The sequence below is a fragment of the Petromyzon marinus genome, chromosome 8, assembly GCF_048934315.1.
Source record: "Petromyzon marinus isolate PM22_M1 ecotype Great Lakes invasive population chromosome 8, UKy_Petmar_22M1.pri1.0, whole genome shotgun sequence".
Taxonomy (NCBI): domain Eukaryota; kingdom Metazoa; phylum Chordata; class Hyperoartia; order Petromyzontiformes; family Petromyzontidae; genus Petromyzon; species Petromyzon marinus.
In genome coordinates this window covers 2,644,088-2,668,526 of record NC_133674.1, presented here as the reverse complement: position 1 = coordinate 2,668,526, position 24,439 = coordinate 2,644,088, and positions in this window count along the sequence as shown.

The following is a 24,439-nucleotide window of genomic DNA, read 5'->3' as shown; positions in this document are numbered from 1 at the left end:
GGGTACTGTAAGTTAGGAATGACATCCTTCATGGATGTGATCAGATCACGAATTTTGTCTACTGCATTGAACCGGACCTGGATCTTGTGTTTGTTTAGAATTTTGGAAATCTTTTTGTAACGCCTGCTATATATGGTAATGTGATGGTTTTGACCGGAGTATCAAGTGGTTGTTTCTGTATGGAGGGAGAAACAGCTTGGCGGATGGTACGGTCAGGGTATCCATTCCTTTTGAGGGCCAGTTGTACATGTTTTTCATTCACTGGTCAGGTGGTGTTGGTCCGAAATGCAATGAACCCTATGGTATAAAGTTTTGTTGAGATAATTCTTTTGGGCTGGGTGGTGGTGGGAATCAGGTTTCAAGTAGGAATCTGTGTGGGTGGGTTTCCTGTAGACAAAATGCCCCAATGAGCCATCAGGTCTCCTCTCAAACAGAACATCTAAGAATGGTAGCTTGCCATCTTTCTCCACTTCCATGGTGAATTTGATGGCGGGATGTCTGGAATTGATGTGGTGTAGGAAAAGGTTCAGAGCTGGGAGGCCATGTGGCCAAATGACGAAAGTGTCATCCACATATCTCTTCCAAAGGGAAGGTCTGAGGGTGGAAGTCTGGATGGCATCTGATTCAAATTTCTCCATGAAAATATTGGCTATCACTGGTGACAAGGGGGATCCCATGGGGGTACCCTTATTTTGTTTGTAGAAGGAGCCATTCCAAGTAAAGTAGGTATTGGTGAGGCAGTGCCTAACCAGTGCAGGTGTATCGGGGTCTAGTCCATGTTGGACCAAATTTTCAATTATTTCAATGGTATCAGGTACTGGGACCTTGGTGAACAAAGAGACCACATCGAAGCTGACAAGAATATCATCAGGGGACAGTACAACGTCTTTGACCATAGAGACCAATTGGGCTGAGTTAAGTACTGCTGAGGCGGTCTTGCCAGTGAAAGGCAGCAAGGTATCTGACAGAAAATGGGCTAGTCTATAGGTAGGGCAGTTGATCGTGGATACGATGGGTCGTAGTGGGGTGCCTTCTTTATGAATCTTGGGAAGACCATAGAATCTAGGAGTTCTTGCAGTAGAAGGTTTTAGGGAGGGACGTTTAGTTGGGTCGATTAGGGAGGTCGAACTTGTGATGATCTTGTTGGTTTTCATCGCTAGGCTATTGGTAGGGTCATTTTTTTATTTTTGAGTAACTTCCATCGTTGAGCAGATTCTGAATTTTGTTGTTGTATGAATCTTTATCCATAATTACAGTAGTGTTGCCTTTATAGGCTGAGAGGATGACTATATCACTTCTGTTTTTTTAAATTCGCAAGTTCATGACATTCAGTTTTGCTGATGTTACTAATGGGTTTCTTAGCATTCTTAAGAAAAGTGGCTATTTCAGCTCTCGCAACGTCTGCTTGGATGTGTCCTACGCCTTTGAGGGCTACATCGACCTGAGAGATCATATCATCTACTGGTATGTGTTTTGAGGTGACAGCAAAATTCAGTCTTCTAGCCAGTACTGTTTCCAGATTATCCGAAATTGGGGTGCTACTCTGATTAATGACGATTTTGCTGATGTCTAGTTTTGTTATATGTGGAACTGGGTTCTTCTTTGATAGGTGGTTGAATTTAGAAATCAGGTTAGCTTTACATTTGACTGACAGTGAATCAGCAGAAGAAGCAGTCATGTTGTCTACGTGATTCCAATCCGCACCAACCGGCATGTGCACAGGCATGTACACCACCTCTACACCGTTCATCATGCTAAGTCGGCCAATCAAATGCTATTTTTTATGCTAATTCCTTTGTCAAGGCACCTTGTTTCCTCGCACACAGCTTAAAGGTCACGGTCTGAGCGTGGCTGTGTTTCACTCCAGCGCTGTCTTCGAGACAGCCTGGTTCCTTCACCTGATGAAGGCCGCTTGTGTTGTGGCCGAAACGTCGTGATTTTTGTTGTTTTATTATTTACCTACGTGACTTTACCGAATAGAACCAAAGAGTATGGATCCTTGCAGTCACGAAAGCTTTAAATCTAGAATTGATAACCTCTACGGGGAGGGCTTTCACCTATCTGTTAGAGCTTTTAACAGACTACGGGACAAGAAGTCACAGCTCATCGAGACGCTGACCTTCCTCAAAAGATGCCGCAATCACAAGGTAATACCTATCGCTTTCACACTCATTTCTTCTGCTGTATCTTCTCCGAATTCTAAACAGATTCTGTTTAAGGCCAGCCTATCTTTAATCTCAGAGAGGATAAGGCTACTCCGATTTGAACTCGATACTTTAGACAGGACTCTCCTACAAGCTCATTTAATGTTAACACAAAAAATGTCACCTTCTGATTGGAATCACGTAGACAACATGACTGCTTCTTCTGCTGATTCACTGTCAGTCAAATGTAAAGCTAACCTGATTTCCAAATTCAACCACCTATCAAAGAAGAACCCAGTTCCACATATAACAAAACTCGACATCAACAAAATCGTCATTAATCAGAGTAGCACCCCGATTTCGGACAATCTGAAAAAGTACTGGCTAGGGGACTGAATTTTGCTGTCACCCCAAAAAACATACCAGTAGATGATATCATCTCTCAGGTCGATGTAGCCTTCAAAGGCGTGGGACACATCCAAGCAGACGTTGCGAGAGCTGAAATAGCCACTATTCTTAAGAATGCTAAAAAACCCATTAGTAACATCAGCAAAAATGAACGCTCTGAACTCGCGAATTAAAAAAAACAGAAGTGATATAGTCATCCTCTCAGCCGATAAAGGCAACGCTACTGTTATTATGGATAAAGATTCATACAACAACAACATCCAGAATCTGCTCAACGATGGAAGTTACTCAAAAATTAAAAATGACCCTACCAATAGCCTAGCGATGAAAACCAACAAGATCATCACAAGTTCGACCTCCCTAATCGACCCAACTAAACGTCCCTCCCTAAATCCTTCTGCTGCAAAAACTCCTAGATTCTATGGTCTTTCCAAGATTCATAAAGAAGGCACCCCACTACGACCCATCGTATCCACGATCAACTCCCCTACCTATAGACTAGCCCGTTTTCTGTCAGATACCTTGCTGCCTTTCACTGGCAAGACCGCCTCAGCAGTACTTAACTCAGCCCAATTGGTCTCTATGGTCAAAGACGTTGTACTGTCCCCTGACGATATCCTTGTCAGCTTCGATGTGGTCTCTTTGTTCACCAAGGTCCCAGTACCTGATACCATTGAAACAATTGAAAATTTGGTCCAACATGGACTAGACGCCGATACACCTGTACCGGTTAGGCACTGCCTCAACAATACCTACTTTACTTGGAATGGCTCCTTCTACAAAAGATATGAGGGTACCCCCATGCGATCCCCCTTGTCACCAGTGATAGCCAATATTTTCATGGAGAAATTTGAATCAGACGCCATCCAGACTTCCACCCTCAGACCTTCCCTGTGGAAGAGATATGTGGATGACACTTTCGTCATTTGGCCACATGGCCTCCCACCTCTGAACCTTTTTCTACACCACATAAATTCCAGACATCCCGCCATCAAATTCACCATGGAAGTGGAGAAAGATGGCAAGCTACCATTCTTAGATGTTCTGTTTGAGAGGAGACCTGATGGCTCATTGGGGCATTCTGTCTACAGGAAACGCACCCACACAGATTCCTACTTGAAACCTGATTCCCACCACCACCCAGCCCAAAAGAATTATCTCATCATAACTTTATACCATAGGGTTCATTGCACTTCGGACCAACATCACCTGACCAGTGAATTAAAACATGTACACCTGGCCCTCAAAAGGAATGGATTCTCTGACCGTACCATCCGCCAAGCTGTTTCTCCCTCCATACAGAAACAACCACTTGATACTCCGGTCAAAACCATCACACTACCATATATAGCAGGCGTTACTAAAAAGATTTCCAATATTCTAAACAAACACAAGATCTAGGTCCGGTTCAATACAGTACACAAAATTCGTGATCTGATGTCATTCCTGACTTACAGTACCCCGGGGTTTACAAATTGAGTTGTACCTGCGGTGATTGCTATATCGGGGAGACAAAGCGACATGTCTCTGGCCGAATTCGCGAGCACAAATCAGATTTGAAACACGGCAGAACGAATTATTCTGCCGTAGCTGATCACTGTTACAACGCTCTGGGTGATCACGATATAATTTTCTCCGATACCAAAGTTATTTGCAAACCCACGGGTTTTTATCAGAGATTTGTTCACGAGGCAATTCAGATCTACAAACACAGACACAATTTCAACCGAGAAGATGGTTTCAAATTAAGCAACCATTGGAAAGATGTTCTAAATCGAACCAAACATTAAACAAATTTTCAATGGTATAGAATATTTTTTAAGTAGTGGTACCCCAACTTTCGCAGCTCTTAAAAATTCCCTTTTCACACCATCAATAGGTAAACTCCCCCCCCCCCCCCGCACCAACCGGCATGTGCACCCGCATGTACACCACCTCTACACCGTTCATCATGCTAAGTCGGCCAATCAAATGCTAATTTTTATGCTACTTCCTTTGTCAAGGCACCTTGTTTCCTCGCACACAGCTTAAAGGTCGGGGTCTGAGCGTGGCTGTGTTTCACTCCAGCGCTGTCCTCGAGACAGCCTGGTTCCTTCACCTGATGAAGGCCGCTTGTGTTGTGGCCGAAACGTCGTGATTTTTGTTGTTTTATTTTTTACCTACGTGATGTTACCGAATAGAACCAATGGATTAGGTTACTCTGATTTGAACTCGGTAGTTTAGACAGGACTTTCCTACAATCTCATTTAATGCTAACACAAAAAATAACACTTTATGATTGGAACCACTTTGATAATATGACTGTTTCTTCTGCTGATTCACTATCAGTCAAATGCAAGGCTAACCTAATTGCTAAATTCAACCACCTATCAAAGAAAAACCCAGTTCCACAGATCACAAAACTAGACGTGAACAAAATTGTTATCAATTAGAGTTGCACCCCGATTTCGGACAATCTGAAAACTGTATTGGCTAAAGGGCTAAATTTTGCTGTCACCCCAAAATATATACCAATAGATGATATCATTTGTCAGGTCGATGTAGCTCTCAAAGGTATAGGACACATCCAAGCAGACGTCTCGAGAGCTGAAATAGCCACTATTCTTAAGAGTGCTAAGAAACCCGTTAGCAACATCAGCAACCATGAACGCTCTGAACTCGCTAAATTAAAAGAGAGAGATGATATAGTCATCCTCTCAGCCGATAAGGGCAATGCCACTGTAATTATGGATGAAGACTCATACAACAATAAAATTCAGGACCTACTCAATGATGGGAGTTATTCAAAAATTAAAAATGTCCCTACTAACAGCCTAACGATTAAAACCAACAAGATCATCACAAATTCGACCTCCCTAATTGAATCAACCAAAATTCCCTCCCTAAAATCCTCCGCTGCGAGACCTCCTAGATTCTATGGTCTTCCCAAGATCCATAAAGAAGGTACCCCACTACGACCCATCGTGTCCACGATCAACTCCCCTACCCACAAACTGGCCCGTTTTCTGTCAGATACTCTGCTTCCTTTTACTGGCAAGACCTCCTCAGCAGTACTTAACTCATCCCAATTGGTCTCTATGGTCAAAGACATTGCACTGGCCCCTGACGCAATCCTCGTCAGCTTTGATGTGGTTTCTCTGTTCATCAAGGTCCCAATACCTGACACCATTAAAATAATTGTGGATCTGGTCCAACACGGAGTAAACCCCGAGGTACCCACGTTGGTTAGGCACTGCCTCACCAACACCTACTTTACTTGGAATGGTACCTTATACAAGCAAAATGAGGGTACTCCCATGGGTTCCCCCTTGTCACAAGTGATAGCCAATGTTTTCATGGAGAAATTTGAATCGGACGCCATCCAGACATCCACCCTCAGTCCTTCCCTGTGGAAGAGATATGTGGATGACACTTTCGTCATTTGGCAACATGGCCTCCCAGCTTTGAACCTTTTCCTGGACCACATCAATTCCAGACACCCTTCCATCAAATTCACCATGGAAGTAGAGAAAAATGGCAAACTGCCATTCTTGGATGTTCTGTTTGAGAGGAGGTTTGATGGCTCGTTGGGACATTCTGTTTACAGAAAGCCCACCCACACAGATTCCTACTTGAAACCGGATTCCCACCACCACCACCCGGCTCAAAAGAATGCTCTCATCAAAACGTTACACCATAGGGCTCATTGCATCTCGGACGAACACCACTTGACCAGTGAATTAAAATTGGTACGGCTGGCCCTCAAGAGGAACGGATACTCTGACCGTACCATCCGCCAAGCTGTTTCTCCTACCACACAGAAACAACCACTTGATACTCTGATCAAAACCATCACACTACCATACATAGCAGGCGTTACAAAAAGATTTCCAAAATTCTAAACAAACACAAGATCCAAGTCGGGTTCAATACAGTACACAAAATTCGTGATCTGATCCCATCTGTAAAGGATGTCATCCCTGACTTACAGTACCCCGGAGTTTACAAATCGAGTTGTACCTGCGGTGATTGCTATATCGGGGAGGCGAAACGACATATCTCTGACCGAATTCGCGAGCACAAATCGGATCTGAAACACGGCAGAACAAATTCATCTGCTGTGGCAGATCATTGTTACAACGCTATGGGTGATCATGAGATTGTCTTCTCCGATACCAAGGTTCTCTGTAAACCTCTAGGTTATCACCAGAGATGTGTTCACCAAGCCATTCAGATATACAAATACAGGCATACCTTCAACCGAGAGGATAGTTTCAAATTAAGCAACCACTGGAAGGACGTTTAAAATCATACCAAACGTCAACTAATTTCTAACAGCAATTTCAAGTAGTGGTGTACCAAGCATATTCCTTCTGAACTTTCAATTTCCCTTTTTTCTACTTCCCCCTGACAGCACATTCTTGCCGATCTTAAATTTTTCTATTTTTTTCCGTTTCTATTGCACACACACAGTGACCCATCCCCCGCACCCTCTACACAACAAAAGACGGATTAACTCAGCCCCGCACCCCACCAAGGTCCCCCTACATGGCTCCTCCCACCCGCCCCCCCCCCCTTAACCTGCATTTAAGCTTTTCTATTTCCACGGTTTTCTACTCCGCATCTTACAGCACATTCTTGCCGATCTTTAATTTTTCCGTTTCTATTGCACACACACAGTGACCCACCCCCCACACCCTCTACACAACAAAATACGGATTAACTCAGCCCCTCACCCCACCAAGGTCCCCCTACATGGCTCCTCCCCCCCCCTTCCCTTAACCTTTATTTAAGCCAGAGGTTTCCAGAGCCTCGCCACTTGGTGCAGCGATTTTTTGCTGTGACTGTTTCCACCTGAAGACGGAAGCTTGTGTTGCCTTCGAAACGTCGTGTTTAATTTTTTTATTTAATTTTAATTTATTTTTTACCTACGTGTCTTAACAGAATAAAACCAAAGATTATAAAATAAAACCCCAATTCAGGACCCTACTGTGACTCAGTGTGGATTTCTTGGAGTAAGTCTTTTATTATTATAAAGAATTACAGGGGCTGTTTGATGACACGACTAGGGAGCTGGCTTGCACTGCGGGGAACTTAATATTCAACTTGGATTCTGCAACCCTCAATGGCCTTTTTAAGTTCCATTTGTGCATGTAAAACTCGCACAAACAACCATACCCAGAAACCCATAGACTCCAACAGAGACCCACACATTCCTACAGACACTCAGACTCACACGGCAACCCCATAGACTCACACAGAGTCATTTTGACATGCACAGAGACCAATAGCCTCACACAGAGATCCATACACTCAAGAGACCCAAAAACTCACACAGAAATCCATAGATTCGCACAGAGGTCAATAGAATTTTAATCTGAATATTTATTTATACTGGATGAATCTGATGAGCTATAACGATCTGTTTTCACAGACGTCCAATCGGGCGGGTCAGAACATAACAAAAATACAATACAAAAACACGACAGGAAAGGTAAACAAATTGTTTAAATATATACAAATTAAACTGAACTGTTTTTATCTTACCATAGACTAAAATAAACCTGTTGGACTCGCACAGAGACCTTAACCACTAAACCTCGAACAAATAAAACCCTCTAAACCTCTAAACCCCGTAACTATCTAAATCCCTAACCATTTAAACCCATAACCATCTAAACCGCTAATCCTCTCAAACCCTTTACCCTTAACCCTAACCCTCCAAAAACCCCTCACTCTCCAAACCCCTTAGTCTTTTAACCCTAACCTTCAAAGCCATTAAAAACCAAACCCTCAACCCTCTGAATCCCTAACCCTCTAAACCTTGAAACTCTATCCTTCTAAAACCCTAAATCCCTAATATTCAAAATACCAACCAATCTAAACCACAACCCTCTAATGAACTAACCCTCTAGACCCCTAACCCTCTGAACTCACAACCTTCTAAATCCTCAACTTCTAAAACCCTAACCCTCAAAACCCTAACGTTCTAAAACCCTAAATCCCTAATCTAATCCCAACACATTTAAACCCCAACCCTCTAAAGAACTAACCCTCTAGATGCCTAACCCTTAAAACACCTATACCCCTAAAATGCTAACCCTCTAAACACATAACCCACTAAACCCCTAACCCTCTAAACCCATAAATGTTTTTTGGGGGTTAGCTTGTGTAACTATAAATGTGTCGTTAAACCAGCCACCACCCGACACAGCCAATTAGGAAAATTTGTCACATCAACAAAAAGTGCCATTTAGTGTTGGAGACTAACCCAATATTAGTTGTGAAAGTCTAGGTGTTAAACCCTCAACTCTCAAACCACTAAACCCCTAACACTCTAAATCCCTAACCCTTGAAACCCCTATACCTCTAAATCCCTAAACACATACCCTTATAACCTCCTCAACTCCTAACCATCTAAACCATTCAACCTCTAACAATCGAAACCCATAAACCTCTAAACACATAACTCTCTAAACCCTCTAAACTCAAAACGTTCTAAACTCTAACCCTCTAAACACCAAATTCTCTAAAGGACTTTACCCTGAAGACTCCAACCGTCTAAACACCTCACCCTTTAGAACCCTAACCCATAAACCCCAAAAACTCTTAACTGTCTAAACCCTTAACCTTCTAAACCAGACATGGGCAAAGTACGGCCCATTGGGCTTTTTAATCCGGCCCGCCGAACGTGTACAAATATTATTATTAAATTAAATTTTACCTTTCTCCTGTAATGCCCCCATTTCCCCATTAGATGGTGCACTTTGACCGGGAGTTACGACATGTTTTTGTATTTTTCATGTTGGTGCAATTTGTTAAATTGCCTTGCAAATAAATGCTTTGCTACCTGTTAAAGGCCAAATCCTTTCATGTTATTATTTTTACATGACATTTATATTAGTTCACACAAACACTCCATCCATCTGTTCCTGGCCCGGCCCCTCTGTCAAATTTTAGAACCCATTGTGGCCCGCGAGTCAAAAAATTTGCCCACCCCTGTTCTAAAACCCTTAAACCCCAAATTGTCTAAACCCATAAACCTGTAAAACCATAACCCTTTAAACCCCTCACCTTATAAGCCTCTAATCCCCGAAACCTCTAAACCCATAACCTTCTCAAACTCGTAACCTTGTAAACCAAAACACCGAGCAATCAAAACCCATAAACCCCCTAAACCTCTAAACACCGACAGTAACTCTAAACCCTTAACCCTCTAAACCCATAACCTTCTAAACTCTACCAAATAAAGACCTCAACCCCTTCACCATTAAAACCCTATCTGTCTAAACTCCTCACCCTTTGAAATCCTAACCCAAATACCCCAAAAACCCCAACCCTCTAAACCCCTCACCCTCTAATCCCCTAACCCTCTACACCCTTAACCCACTAAAACCCTAACCCTCAAAACCCCTAATACGCTCAAACCCTAAACATCATAACCCTTAAAACCCCCCAAACCTCTAAACTGCTTACCCCCTAACAACCCCAAAACCTCTAAACCCCTAAGCCCATAACCTTATAAACTCCTAACCCTCTAAACCACTAACCCTTTAACAATAAAACCCCATAAACCCTCTAAACACCTAATTCTCTAAACCGAGAACCCTTTAAAACCATAACCTTCTAAACTGTAACCCTCTAAAACTCAACCCTCAAAACCTCTTTACCCTTAAAACCATAACGGTCTAAACCCATCACGCTCTAAAATCCTAACCCATAAACCCCCAAACCTCTAACCTACTGAACCCCTAACCTAAACCCTTAAACACAAAATCTTTAAACCCAAAACCCTCTAAATCCTAACCCTCTTAACCCCTCTACCCTTAAAACCATAACCCTCTGAACCCCTAACTCTTTAAACCCCTATACCCCTAATAGCCTAATCCTCTAAACACCTAACCCTTTAAACCCCTTTACCCTTAAAACCCTAACCCTCTAAACCCCTAACTCTAGAATCCCCTAAACCCCTAACACTCTCAACCCCTAAACCCTATAACCCTCGAAATACCTAAACATATAAACCCCTTATCCCCAAAATACCCCAAAACCTCTAAACCCATAACTTTATAAACCCCTAACCCTCTAAACCCCTAGCCCTTTGTGTAGTGTGTGGTGGGTGTCACGGGGTAGGTGGGTGCAGGGTGTGTGTGGTGGGTGGTGGGTATCACAGGGGGGTGTATGTGTGGAGTGTGCATGTGGTGGGTGTGGTGATAGTGGTCGTGGTTCACAACGATCCATGACCACCACCTCTACTGTGTGGTGGACCGGCCACCACACAGCAGCGCGCGTCGGAGGAGTGAACGGATGGTTCTCCCTATGCGGGCCAGGCCCCCTCGCTTCCTCTTCTCCTCCTGCATCACCATCGCCTGATCCTCTTTCCTTGTCATCTCCTTCTCCTCCACCAATATCTCCTGCACCACCATCTCCTCCTCCTGCTCCTTCTTCATCTCCACCTCCTCTGTCTCCCCCTCCATCTCCTCTTCGTCCTGCACCACCAGCTCCTCCATCAAGGTCTCCTCCTCCTGCACCACCAGCTCCTCCACCAGACTCTCCTCCTGCACCACCAGCTCCTCCACCAGGGTCTCCTCCCCCTCCTGCACCACCAGCTCCTCCACCAGTGTCTCCTCCTGCACCACCAGCTCCTCCACCAGGGTGTCCTCCTCCTCCTGCACCACCAGCTCCTCCACAAGGGTCTCCTCCTCCTGCACCACCAGCTCCTCCACAAGGGTCTCCTCCTCCTGCACCACCAGCTCCTCCACTAGGGTCTCCTCCTCCTCCTGCACCACCAGCTCCTCCACCAGGGTCTCCTCTTCCACCACAAACGTCAGCATCCATTTAGAGGCCAGGGCAAGCGCGGAGGATGGGGGCAGCGCCGGCTCCGCTCTGTAAAGAGATGCGCACGACACCGTTCCAACTTCCTGCTACAGCAGAGATCACAGCCCCCCCACCATCGTCCGCGTACGGACTAACTGTGTGCAGAGATAGATTAACCAGGCTAATAACGATGCTGCAATAATGCAGCATACCTTTGCCCATCGTGGGTCTGGTTACAGAATGGGCATTAGTCTTACGATATCACAAAGGATGAAGGGCTACATGGCAAAGATATGGCTGTCTCATTATTTGTCCTCACCCAGGAACCAATTATAAAAATACATCCGTATATAACCGAATGTATACGTGGGGTTTGAACTGTACATGTGTTCGTTTGCAGGCGGCAGGGCTGGAACTCATTCAAAGAGGGACCTGGGTTTGATTCCCATACTTGGGCAACTTTCTCCGTGTGGAATGTGGAGTGTGTTCTACCCCCTCCCCCCCCCCCGTTTTGTCCTGCATTGGTTTCCAAAATCAGAATACATTATTTAGACTGGATGAAGAGGAATCCGATAAGCTATGAAGCTCTTCTTTCACAGATATGCAGTCGAGGCACACGGTCAGCAAGTTACAACAACAAACAAAAGGAGTGCAACGTGTAAAAATGTAAGCAAGTCACAAAAAATTGAGCACATAAGCACAAAGTACATAAAATTCTGCCAGATTTTCAACACTAAATGTAAACTTGGGCAAGGCAGCAAAACATCAACAAAAACAGCCCCAGACCCCTCCAAGACAACACACAGTCCCTCAATAAAATTGTACATTAAAATGTAACTTTCATTCCTTTGGGTTTGGCATTTTCCTCCACGTAACTGAACCCTGACACACGCCACGCAACCAGTGTTGGATGGACATCCTCGCCAGTGTTAGAAATTGAACCTCCAAATCATTCAATCGGGATCGCATAGCAGCAGTAGCAAAAGCAAATTTGTTCTGTACTGCAAACAACTTGGCAGGACTCTACTGAAAAAGAGTCTTGAGACTGAGTGAGGCTCATGCTGGCTAAATAAGGGTAGTAGTAATAAATATAAATACATTAACAGGAGCAGAGCCGTCCCCCGGGTACGGTGTACTGGGGAAACCGCCCCAGGCACCGTGCTTTTGGCGGCCCTGTGCTTCGATGTCACGGTGTCAGACGTCAAATGTCTTTTTAACACGTAGGCTTTCGCACCAGATTGGCTCACAAATGATGACATCACATTCACATTTATCACTATTTACGACCGAAACAGGAGTATTTCTCCACAATTCTGGCCGTCACCTTATGAGGCTGGTTGCAATCCCCGGCAAAATGTCGAAATCGAATAGTAAATGTGGTGGGTTTACTTTCCAACACTGGTGTGCTGATCTAGTAACTAATTGGCACATTTTGTTTACATGATACACCTTACTAATTGGCTGTGTTGGGTGGTGGTGAGTTTAACAACACATGTATATCTATGCGATCTAACCGAAAAAACCCCTGTATTGTTGCTAATACTTCCGATTTAATTGTGACTTGCCCCGGGCCCCACACCTCCCTATGGACTGCCTTGAACATTGGACAAGCAGCTCGTGGCTTACCGTCGCTCAGCAGCTCCAAAACACTGTACCCTGCCAGGAGCAGCAATGGTGGTGGCGGTGGCGTTGCTGGTGGTGCTGGTGGCCACGGTCCGGAGCCAGCTGTGACCCAGCGCCTGCGCTGGCGTCATACGACAATCCGGATCCCATCTGTTGAGAGACGCACGGGGGTCACACGCAGCGCACATGGTGAGAGAGGCGTGGTGAGAGGATTGACGTTCCTTCCCTTCTCCCACGAGGTCCAGGAATGCACGGCAGCAGCGGTAGTCTTGGTAGCAGCGTCAATCCTTCAATACGCAGTACTCTAAAAATGCCCTGAGCCTCACACTGCCGAGGAGCATCTTTAACGGACCTCCAAAGAGGGCGATCTTAACACCGGTGGTACTGGTCATCGGCAGGTTAACTCAGCTCCACATCTTCCTGGTTATCGGTGGAGAGCGATCGTTGATCACCTTGGTGGGGGAAATCCTCATGGGGAGGGGGGAGGGAGTGGGGGATGATTCTTACCGCAGGCAGGAGCTGACAAAGTCAACAAACTCCGGGTCGTGGCTTCTGAGTGCCCTCTGAAGTGACAAGCTCCCTGGCACCCTTCTCTTGACTGGGCAGAACATCATGCCCAAACGATCTGCAGGAGACATGCACAGCAGGAGAAACACACAGTCACCAACCACCACTTTGCCCACCTACCCACTCGCCCACGCCCCTATTTACCCACCCACTCACCCAAGGAATTGAAAATACAAAGAGACCCCCCCCCCCATGGCCACCCCCCCAAAAAAACTACAACAGCTCCAGGCCACACCCTAACACTGAATCCGGTCGGATGCTCGCCCCACCCTTCAACTCACCAAAGTAGTGCATTCCGTCAGGAGCTGCATCCATCATGCATTTTGGAGGCAACCCGAGGATCTGCACATGGTTGAGATAAAGGCAAAAGTCACCCATGTAGCCGCAGCAGACTGTAGGGGCAAGTGTTTTTAGTAGTGAGTAGAAACAGCAGCAGCAACAGTAGCGGCACCTGTTGAGGGCTAGGACTGTGGCACACACAGAGAGGGGATGGTTGGCCATATTGAAGCAGGTACACACGGCACCAGGTACTCATTTGAGGCTGATTTGTACTAGGGGATGCCCAGTACCGGTTCAGATAATCCTCACTGATGTTGGCCGTGAATTGGAATCAAACTCGCATTAGCAGGTTTGTAGCTGAGCACGCTAACCGCTACACCACTGCTCCCCCCACACGTACAAGACACACACGTGTACACACATAAAACATACGATGGCTGCCATTCGCCAGATCACCAAGTAGCCAATCGCCCCCCCTCTCCTGGCTCCCCCCCATAGCCTACAACTTCAAGAAAGGAGGGGGGAATCACGAGCGGGTGAACGCCCAGTTGGAAATACCTCCATGCAGCACGGGAGGTGGTCGTCGCAGCTGTCCGACTGGAATAAATTCCTGCCGGTCGCCAACTTCGCCACTGTGCAGCCCAGTGCCCACATGTCCACTGCACACGTTAATCTGTAGCCCAGCAATACCTCCGGAGAGAGGTATTGCAGGGTCCCACCCACATGCAGAGCTGCACAACAACAACAAATATATATGTAGGTGTGTGTGTATACTCACTGTGTCATGAACAGCATCGTTATCACACACTGTCACATGTACAGACACTAAGAGACTTGCACACACACACACACTGGAACACAGACACACCCACAGGCAGAAACTCACACCCAGGTGAGGTTACTCACGTTGCCTTTTCACAAAAAAGCTGGTGCCAAAGTCCGTGACCCTGACGGTGCCGGTTACGGGATCCTTGAGTAGAACATTTTCCTAAAGGAAGAAAGGCAGAAGGAATTCACACTCGGAGGTTACGCCGATAGCATTCAGCCAGCAGTGGATCAATCACGTACCACGGTACAAGCTAAACAGGGGAACTAGGTGAGGCGTAGCGCCGTCATCAACCTTGAGTCCAGTGCAACATTCGCTGTTTTCTGACAGCTGCCACTGGGGGTGCCCCTTTCAAATGCGTCAAGATGAGCGATGTTAGTCGAGGCTCTATAGACAACTTATCCTAGTTGCTCAGCTGCCCGATAACGAGTTACGGACCAAAAACCACGCTCGAGGGCGCATGGATTTCGTGACGCCTTCCACCGCGTGTTTGTCTTGGGAAGTTTTCCATTCACAGCATGGAAGCTGACAACGGGCAGCTGTCAGTTCAAACGCGTGTTTGGCACGTTTTGAAAATCATTCTTTTCAGCTCCGGTTTGTGTTTCCCAAAGTTTGGGGCAACGCTGTGATCTACATTGCTAGTTTTATCTGTGGTGAGTCCCCCAATAGCGACACGACTCTACACGACAGTTTAATTCATACCAGATCATCACCAGAGGTAACGTGACCCTGCTTCCTTCCAGATAGACGGACAGAGCTAACACATCGACCCTGTGACCAACGTGGTTAGTTTTCTCTATGGACCGAGTCCCCAATAATGACACAACTCCGGAACAAAGTCACGCTGAATGCTGTGTCCACTCACTGGCTTGATGTCCGCATGGATGATGCTCCTGGCCTTGGTGTGGCAAAGGAACTTGAGGATGCCCCTGGTGTAAGTTTTCACCATCCCCATGTGCAATTTCCGGAACCCCGCTTCCGTAATCACATCATAGAGGCTCTCCCTGTGAAAGAGGCAGCAGCAGCAACAACAATGACAACAACGAAGCAGCGTCAGTGTCATACCCTGCAATACTGCGTGGATTCTGATAACGACAATATTAATATTATATTTGCACATTCACGACTAATATGATTCATAGCTCAGTGTGGGTTTAGGTCATCGGTTTGCTGATGAACCAAATCAGTTAGCACATCTGTCCACTTGCTTTCATTGGCTCTGTTTCCGGGTGGTGGAATTATCCATTAGGAGATACAAACTCCACGCAGAAAGGCGTCCGAGTTGAGAATCGAACTCAGGGATTTTCACCGAGGGGCACAAGCGTCACCACTGCGCTGCAGCCAACCTGCTGATCGAGTGGAGGCGTGGCTATATAAAAGTGGGCAGGGCTGATTGAGAAAAGAGGAGTGGCCTCGTGCACCCGGGACACATGACAGCTCCACAGTACCGCAATGCGTGGGTGGCACAGGAATCCCAAAAGTAACATCTAGCCCCGGTGGTGTGACGTTACCACCCTCCCCTGGTGTGGAAGAGATCGGGGCTTTGATCCCGACCGTGACGCATGTATATTTTGAGTTTGCATGTTCTACCCCTGGTCACGTGGATTTTTCTCCGGGTTCTCTGGTTTGTCCCTCCACATTTAGAAACTTGTGTTTAGAGTATTTGGCTGCTATACATTTCCACATAAGCCACTTTTTTTAGCTATAATTTGTAACCAGGCCGCTTGTGAAAAATAACTGATAGGGCAGTGGGCTTTACCTGTTAAATAAAAGTTTTAGTTTAGCTAATGTAGTTAACCACGCTATGGGGGGTGGGGGGGCGGTGGGAACACATGGTACGTACTTCAACAGCTCCAGGACAATGCAGTGGTGTCCTCTGAAGTCAAAATGGTTCAGGACTTTGATAACGTTGTACTCCTCATCACTGCCCTCGCCCTGAAGTTCCAGAGCCATCTGGAGCTCCTTTCTCTGAAATTTATCATCCTTGGAGCTGTGCAGAGAAAATCCACAAATGAATCATGACTTAGACTTGCTAAAGGAATGACCAGAAACAAATTCTATTCCGAATTAAATAAATAAATATGCGTTCCCCAAGTGTAATGGCATTGTGAGTTCCGATAGCGCGCTCATGGAAGGTTCCAGAAAGGATCGGGAAGAGGATCAAATAAGCAAGGGATAGAAGGGGGTTTGGGGTGTTGCCTGAACGTAGTGATTCCCTAATGTGTGAATTGAGCCGACTCCGAGCATGGCCCCAGCCACACTCAGGATTCCCAGAAGCTGAGCCAAGCCACGGCTGAGCCACTCATGTATCTTTAACAGCAGCTGAGCGGCTCAAGCCTGAGCCAAACCACGGCTGAGCGAGAGCTGAGCCTGAGTTTTAGAGACTGAGCCACAGCTGAGTCGTGACTGAATGTGGCTCTCACAGAGCAAGGCATTATAACGTGGAATATCATGGGACCTCCTTTGCCAGTACCAAAATATCAGAATAGATTTTCCATTTTTTTCTGGCAACAAAACAGGTGTTAAGATGTTAAAACACCAAACTGAAACCTTTTACAAGGAATCATGTCTGCATTAACCATAATACTTGTGGTCAGAATGCAAACAAAAACATACTCTGATAATATATGCATTGTCTTTGAAACTGATTGGTCCACACCAGAGACAGCTTTCTTTTGAGCCTCGTCTCAAAAACGATGTTAGACCAGAGGACGCCAAAAGGCGTACAGCACAAAGACAAGCGTTATCAGAGTAATGAGAGCTCAGGGTGAACGGCTACATCATGGACCTTCTTTGGGAGTATATTTTGGTATTGGCAAAGGAGGTCCCATGATGTAGCTGCTATAACGCAGAACGCACACGTTATAACACGGAACACGCCCGTTATGACATGGGACAACCCCATTACAGCGTGGAACACGCCTTTTATAGCATGGAACGTGCCCATGATAACATGGAAGGCTCCCGTTATAACACGGACCGCACCCATTATAATCCGGAATGCTTCTGTTCTAATGCAGGAAAGCGCCCATTATAACGTGGAATGTGCCCGCTATAAAATTGCAAAGCTGAGCGGTATGACACAGTAGGCGGAATGCGGAATGATCACGTGACGTGACAGCATGCCCTCCGTTATTGATCTCTTTACATCACTGTGTGCGTGTATTTTATCTTGCAAAACTTTATCGTTACATTATATATGGGGATATTATGTTTGCTTAATGTGCTTTCCCTTAATGCGGCACTTTTCAGGAATGCATCTACCGGGTTAAATGAAGACTTAATGTAATGTAAGAGTGAACTGATCCAGAACAGGGGGAGAACATACAAACTCCACACAGGAGGACACCCGAGTCAGGAGTCGAACCGGGGACCCTCTACGTGAGGCACGACTTGTCACCACCTCATCACACGGCCGCCCACAGCACTTGACGTAACAACAACGTCGTCCTTGTGACGACACCACTCTGAATTCTTACCTCAATGGTGATCTCAAGATCTTCACTGCCACCAGGGTGTTCATCTTGTGGTCAAGGCACCGGATCACCTGGCCTTGAGCTCCATCCCCAATCTTCTTCAGCACCTCATAGCGGTAGTGAAGGTGCTCATGGTGGACCTGCACAAAATTACACAAATTTAGACTGACTATATTTTGAAAATCACAACATGTGAGCATTATTTTACGAAATAATTGCTTTTATTAAGTATTTGGTTTTCTTAAATCTGTAATTGTGGAATGCTCTGATGTCTGCTGGCCGAGTCACCCTAAAAAAAGCTCTTTAGCTCAATGGGCTTAACTTGGGAAATAAACTTCTGATTGTGAAGTGTGTGGGAGAGTGCACGTGTGCTTTCTCTGGTTGGTTGCTGCTTAAATTGCAATGACAAGAAGCCACGAACCCCGCGACCGCTGCGCCCTGTGACCGCCCCCACGGCGGGGGCTTTGTGGCGAGTCTCACCGGAATGTAATGATGTTCGTGGTCGTCGTATCCATCGTTGTTGTGTCCCCGGGATCTGTTACGGAGCGCAAAGTACCATACTTCCTGTATGGCGACAAGCTCCAGCTTCTCCCGGTGGGTCATTTGTGGGCCAAAGAGAGCCAGGATTGCTGCAGGCAAGAGAATAACAACAGCTGTCGGTGATCTTTCATTTAAGCAGCACTGCCTCAAAAAGTCTCAAGATTCCTTTTCAGGAGGTTCCTGCAGATGCTTTACAGAGAATGGGGGCGACGCTGCTGCCATTACGTCTGCTGTGTGATCCCAATTTGAGGAATTTGCAGGGGATTTGGATGTTTTGGCCAATACCAGTTATGTCCGTATGTTAAACCGTGCTTCGGCAGCCCTGCTAATCAGAAGTGAGGGGGAAAGGCAACAAACTAACAAGTTCGCAAAAATTATTGATTTAAAAGTGCATCGCTCCAGAGGCTGCCTAATGTCGGAAGAGCATTCCAGATGACTGCAGAAGCACATCTGAAAGCGTGCCATGCAGTGATCATCTTTGTTCGATGTCCAGCTATATGCAGCTCTGAGGACATCTTAGGTTGCTTGGGTTTGAAAACGGGGTTAACGAATTAGATAAATATAACACAGGTATGCCAAGAAGGATTTTATGAAATAAGAATAGCTTTTACCATTTCTGGCACAAAAACAGGTGTTAATATGTTCAAACACCAAATAGATACCTTTTGCAAGGCATCAAGTCTGCATTTACCACACGTACTTGTTGAAAAATATGCAAACAAACATGCTCCGATAATATATGGGCATTGTCTTTGAAACTGACTGGCCCGCACCAGAGACAGCCTTCTTTATGACCTTGTCTCGTCGGTGTTAGACCAGAGAACGGCAAAATTCGAACGGTACATCACCCATGCAACATGGCCACCATGAAGTCCCCCATGCATCATGGTCACTGTGACGTCCCCCTTGAAACATGACCGTCGTGATGTCCCACCATTCAGCGTGGCCATCTTGACGTCACTCATTTCTATTCTTACCTTGTGGCGATTTGCTGTGGATGGAGCCGGTGCGCGCTGAGGACAGCGCACTCCACGTGGTGCAAGACTCGCCGTTACTCCGAGCCTCTCCAGCTCGGCTGATCTACACACACAAAAACAAAGGTCCACCACATGGGCTTGATTAAGATGTTGGAGCAAGTGCAGTGGGCGAGCACTGAGCCAGCATCTCTGACATCCTGGGCTCCACATTCAGGAGGGTCCTGCCGAGATGTTGCCAGTTCTCAGCGTTGGGATATTTGGCCAATATCAGTTGCCATGCTTGGATTTACAATGAAAGACGTGTGGATTTCGAGGTCACACGCAGGTCAATGGGATCGTTCAAACTGTTAAGAGGAGTGAGTGGGACTCGGGCCGGACGAGCCATGGCTAGGAGGGACAACAATGGCTCACGGTCAAGAATAATAACGGAGCGACAACCAAGGAACAGAACACATCAGAGAGGAGAGCCGCCAGAGAGATGGTGCGACGAAATCGGCGCTTGGCGGATTATTCCATCACAGGATGTGAGGGGTAGTAGGGTCTCAGGGAGGGAGGCGTTCATCCATCAGTGGATAGATAACAGCGCTGTAGATGCTCACGCGTAGACGGGCACGTACACCAACAGGATCTCGGAGAGACACTCTGATAGACCCGCACACACTTAGGCGGGCAAGGAGAAGCACACCCAGGTATACAGGTGACAGGTAGGCACACGCAGAGGGGAGAACACACGTCCACCCATACTTCACCACACGAGTCGAGGAGCCACATGTACCTCCATGGTAGCAACTTGCAGACGAGGGTGCTCAGAGCTCACGGTGTCTCTCGCGCGGTCCGGGTCTCTGCGTGGAGAGCGGCAGACAGAGGCAAGGGACACGCAGAGTTGAAGGGGCATGACACACCCACGTCTAAACCCACGTCACGTCACAATGCGGACTCTCATCAACACGGACTCACATCCTCACCAGTCACACAATACGAAAAATACAAAAAACAACAACTGCCATTCGCCACTAAGTAGCGGTGATGTGACCACGGCGCCTGTGCCAGGCCAGGTGCACTTTGAGACCACGTGAAGTGCCGAAGGCTCACTGACAGGCGGTCACAGGTCAGACCCAGGTGCCATGAGTTGTCTGACTGAGATGACTGTGCCAACTTGCTGCATTTTAGATGCCCGGCTCAAAGGTTGTTGTCGTGAGCGTTGCTCCTCTGTTCGGACACCACTACTAACACTACTCCTAACACCACCAACACCACCACTACGAACACCACCACTACGAACACCACCACTACGAACACCACTACTACGAACACCACTACTAACACCACAATTAACACCACGAACAAAGATCCCCCGTATAGCCTTAACAGACTGTTGGGGTAAGTGCTGTCCGCGAGCACCTATGAAGGCCGCCACGGCACACGAGGGGGTGGGTAGCCAACACCACGCCCGGCCGCCTTTGTCTCCCCAGTGGCAATGTTTGCACCTCGCACCAGATACTCATTTAAGGCTGAGTCAATCTAGGGTGAGGCCCAGGACCAGTTCAGATAATCGTCACCAATGTTGACTGTGAGCGGGAATCAAACCCAGGTCGCCAGGTTCTTAGCGCAGCGCGCTAACTGCTACACTACCCCACTAACACCATCACTAACACCACTACTAACACCACCACCAATAATACCACCAACACTAACACCACCACTAAGACCACCACGAACACCACTACCAGCACCAATAATACCACCATCACTAACACCACCACGACTAACACCAGCAACAAAAATTCCACCATCACTAACACCAACAACAACAATCGCCATTCGCCACTAAGTGGCGGTGATGTCACCACGACGCTTGTGCCAGGCCATGTGCACCTTGAGGCCACGTGAAGTGTCGAACGCCCGCCCGCTGGCAGGAGGTCACGGGGCAGACCCAGGTGCCACAGGTCGACTGAGTGAGATGACTGGCTGATGCACCACCTGTGCCCCTTACTGTGCCAACTTGCTGTGCTTTAGCCATCCGGCGCTCTGCTCGTTGTTGTGAGCGTCGTTCCTGCGCTCTCCGTTGTTGTTGGAGGGCGACTGCCTCCAACTGCCCAGTAGCGTCCTTCACGAGCCTCTTCCACAGAGGCCGATCTTGACACAGCTGGTACCAGTTATCGGCAAGTCCACTCAGCTCCACATCCTGCTGTACCACATCATTCTATCTCTTCTCTAGCCCGTGCTGCGTCCCTTCAGCCCCCTCGATCCGGCCAAATAAAAGCTGCTTGGGCATGCGGTGATTGGGCATGCGGGCTACATGGCCCAGCCAACGCAGCCTTGCCTGCCGGAGGAGCTCACTGATGAGGCTTTGTCCAGATCTTTCGAGGATTTGTGAGTTCCTCACACAATCCAGCCTGGTTAAACCCAGGATTGATCAGAGGCAGGCCAGCCTCAACGTTTCTAACCGGCAAAGATGTTCCATTAGGGGGGTCCACGTTTCACAAGCGTAGGGAAGGGAGGGAATGACTGTGGCTGAGAAGACCCGAAGCTTCGTGTGGAGCGACAGACCAGGTAGCTTCCACACAGCGTTACGCAACTGCTGAAAAGATAATGCCGCTCGACTGATTCGGAGTGAGACCTCTGCTGTTAAACCGGAGATGGTCATGAGCACACTGCCCAGGTATGGGAAACTTTCCACTCTCTCCACAACTGCCCCATTTACCGATTGGGAGTTGTGGAGGTGGAGTGCCCGATGGTACAAAATACTCAGGCAGGCGCTTCGTTTTGGTGGGGCTGATGGTAAGGCCCCACCTCTTAGTGGCACACTCCAGTTTTAGCAGCAGCGCCTCCAACTCCTCCTCTGAGTGAGCCGCAATTATCACGTCATCGGCATACATAACGTGGTTGACCAATAGGGAGCCATCCCTTGACGGCATCCGGGCATTGATCAGCCTCCCACTGTATCTGTACCAGATGGAAATTCCTCCGGTACAGCTACTGAAGGCCTCATGAACTACGTGGTCGAAATAGATGTTAAATAATGTTGGAGCCAGAGGACATCCCTGTCGCACCCCAAGGTGAACAGGGAATGGCTCCGACTCCCGGCAATGTAGTTTTACCCGGGTCCGCTCACCATAATGAAGGTCCTTAAAGATCGTGAGCAGCGGGTCAGGGACTCCGAAAGCACGAAGAACCCAGAGCCCAGGCCTACTGATGGTGTCATAGGCCTTTACCAGGTCAATAAAGCAGAGATGTAGGTCTTGTTGGAATTCCCTACACCTCTGCTTTAGCAAACGGACAGAAAATATGGCATCTGTGCAGGACCACCCTTTCCTGAAACCACATTGGGGCTCCGCAAGCCTCTCCTCAGCATGCCTGGTAAGGCAGTATTGAATAATCCTTGCCAGGACCTTTCTCAGCACACTGAGGAGTGAGATGCCCCTGTAGTTGTTACAGTCTGTGCGGTCTCCCTTCTTAAAGATGGGGACCACCATGGCATCCAATCACCTCACTTACACCACCATCACTAATACCACCAACACCAACACCACCATCACTAACACCAGTAACACCACCACTATCACCACTACTAACAACCACAATCACTAACACCACCATCACTAACACAACTAACACCACCACCATCACGAGCACCCCCACCACTAATACCACCAACATTAACACCACCACTCCTCCCCCTGCCAGTATGGGACACCAAAGACAAAGATCCCCGTAGAGACTTAACAGGCTGTAGGGGCAAGTGCTGTTAGCCAGCAGTACGTATGAAGGCCGGCACGACACACGAGGGGGTTGGATTGCCAGCACCACGCCCGGCCGCCTTTGTCTCCCCAGTGGCGATCTTTACACACCACACCAGGTACTCATTCGAGGTTGAGTCGATCTAGGGGAGGCCCAGCACCGGTTCAGATAATCGTTACTGCTGTTGGCCTTTAGAGGGAATCCAACTTGGGGTCGCCGGGTTCATAGCGCGGCGCGCTGTCAGCTCTACGACCGTTCCACACACACACAGACTCACACAGAGACTCGCACACATACAGACTCACACACACAGAGACTCACACAGACTCTCACACACACATACAGACTCACACAGAGACTCACACACACACACAGAGACTCACACAGAGACTCACACACACACAGAGACTCACACACACAGACACAGAGACTCACACACACACACACAGAGACTCACACATACAGAGAGTCACACACACACACAGACTCACACATACAGAGAGTCACACAGAGAGTCACACACACAGAGACTCACACCGAGAGTCACACACACAGAGAGTCTCACACACACAGACTCACACAGAGAGACTCACACACACACAGACTCACACAGATAGACTCACACACACACAGAGAGTCACACACACACAGACTCATATAGAAAGCCTCACACACACACAGACTCGCACAGAGAGACTCACACCACCACCGCCACCACTCACCCACAGCCCGGTTCCACTCCTGCTCTGGGGTCGGTCCGCGTCTCTCTAACGGCCAAACTGCCAGTCGGAAGCACGTGGCGCGAGACGCGGGGGTGGTCCAAGGTAACCACGCCCCCGTGACGTCAGAGCCATGAGCTCCTCCCCCTCACACCTGAGCTCCTCCCCCCCTGCCCCCCCTCGCGACCACGCCCCATGGTCCGCCATTTCCCTCCCCCTCGCTACCCCCCTGCCCCCCCTGCCCCTCCTCGTGACCCCCCTTCCCCCCCCGCCCCTCCACATTCGCAACCCCCCATGCCCCTTCACAACCCCCCATGCCCCTTCACAACCCCCCATGCCCCCT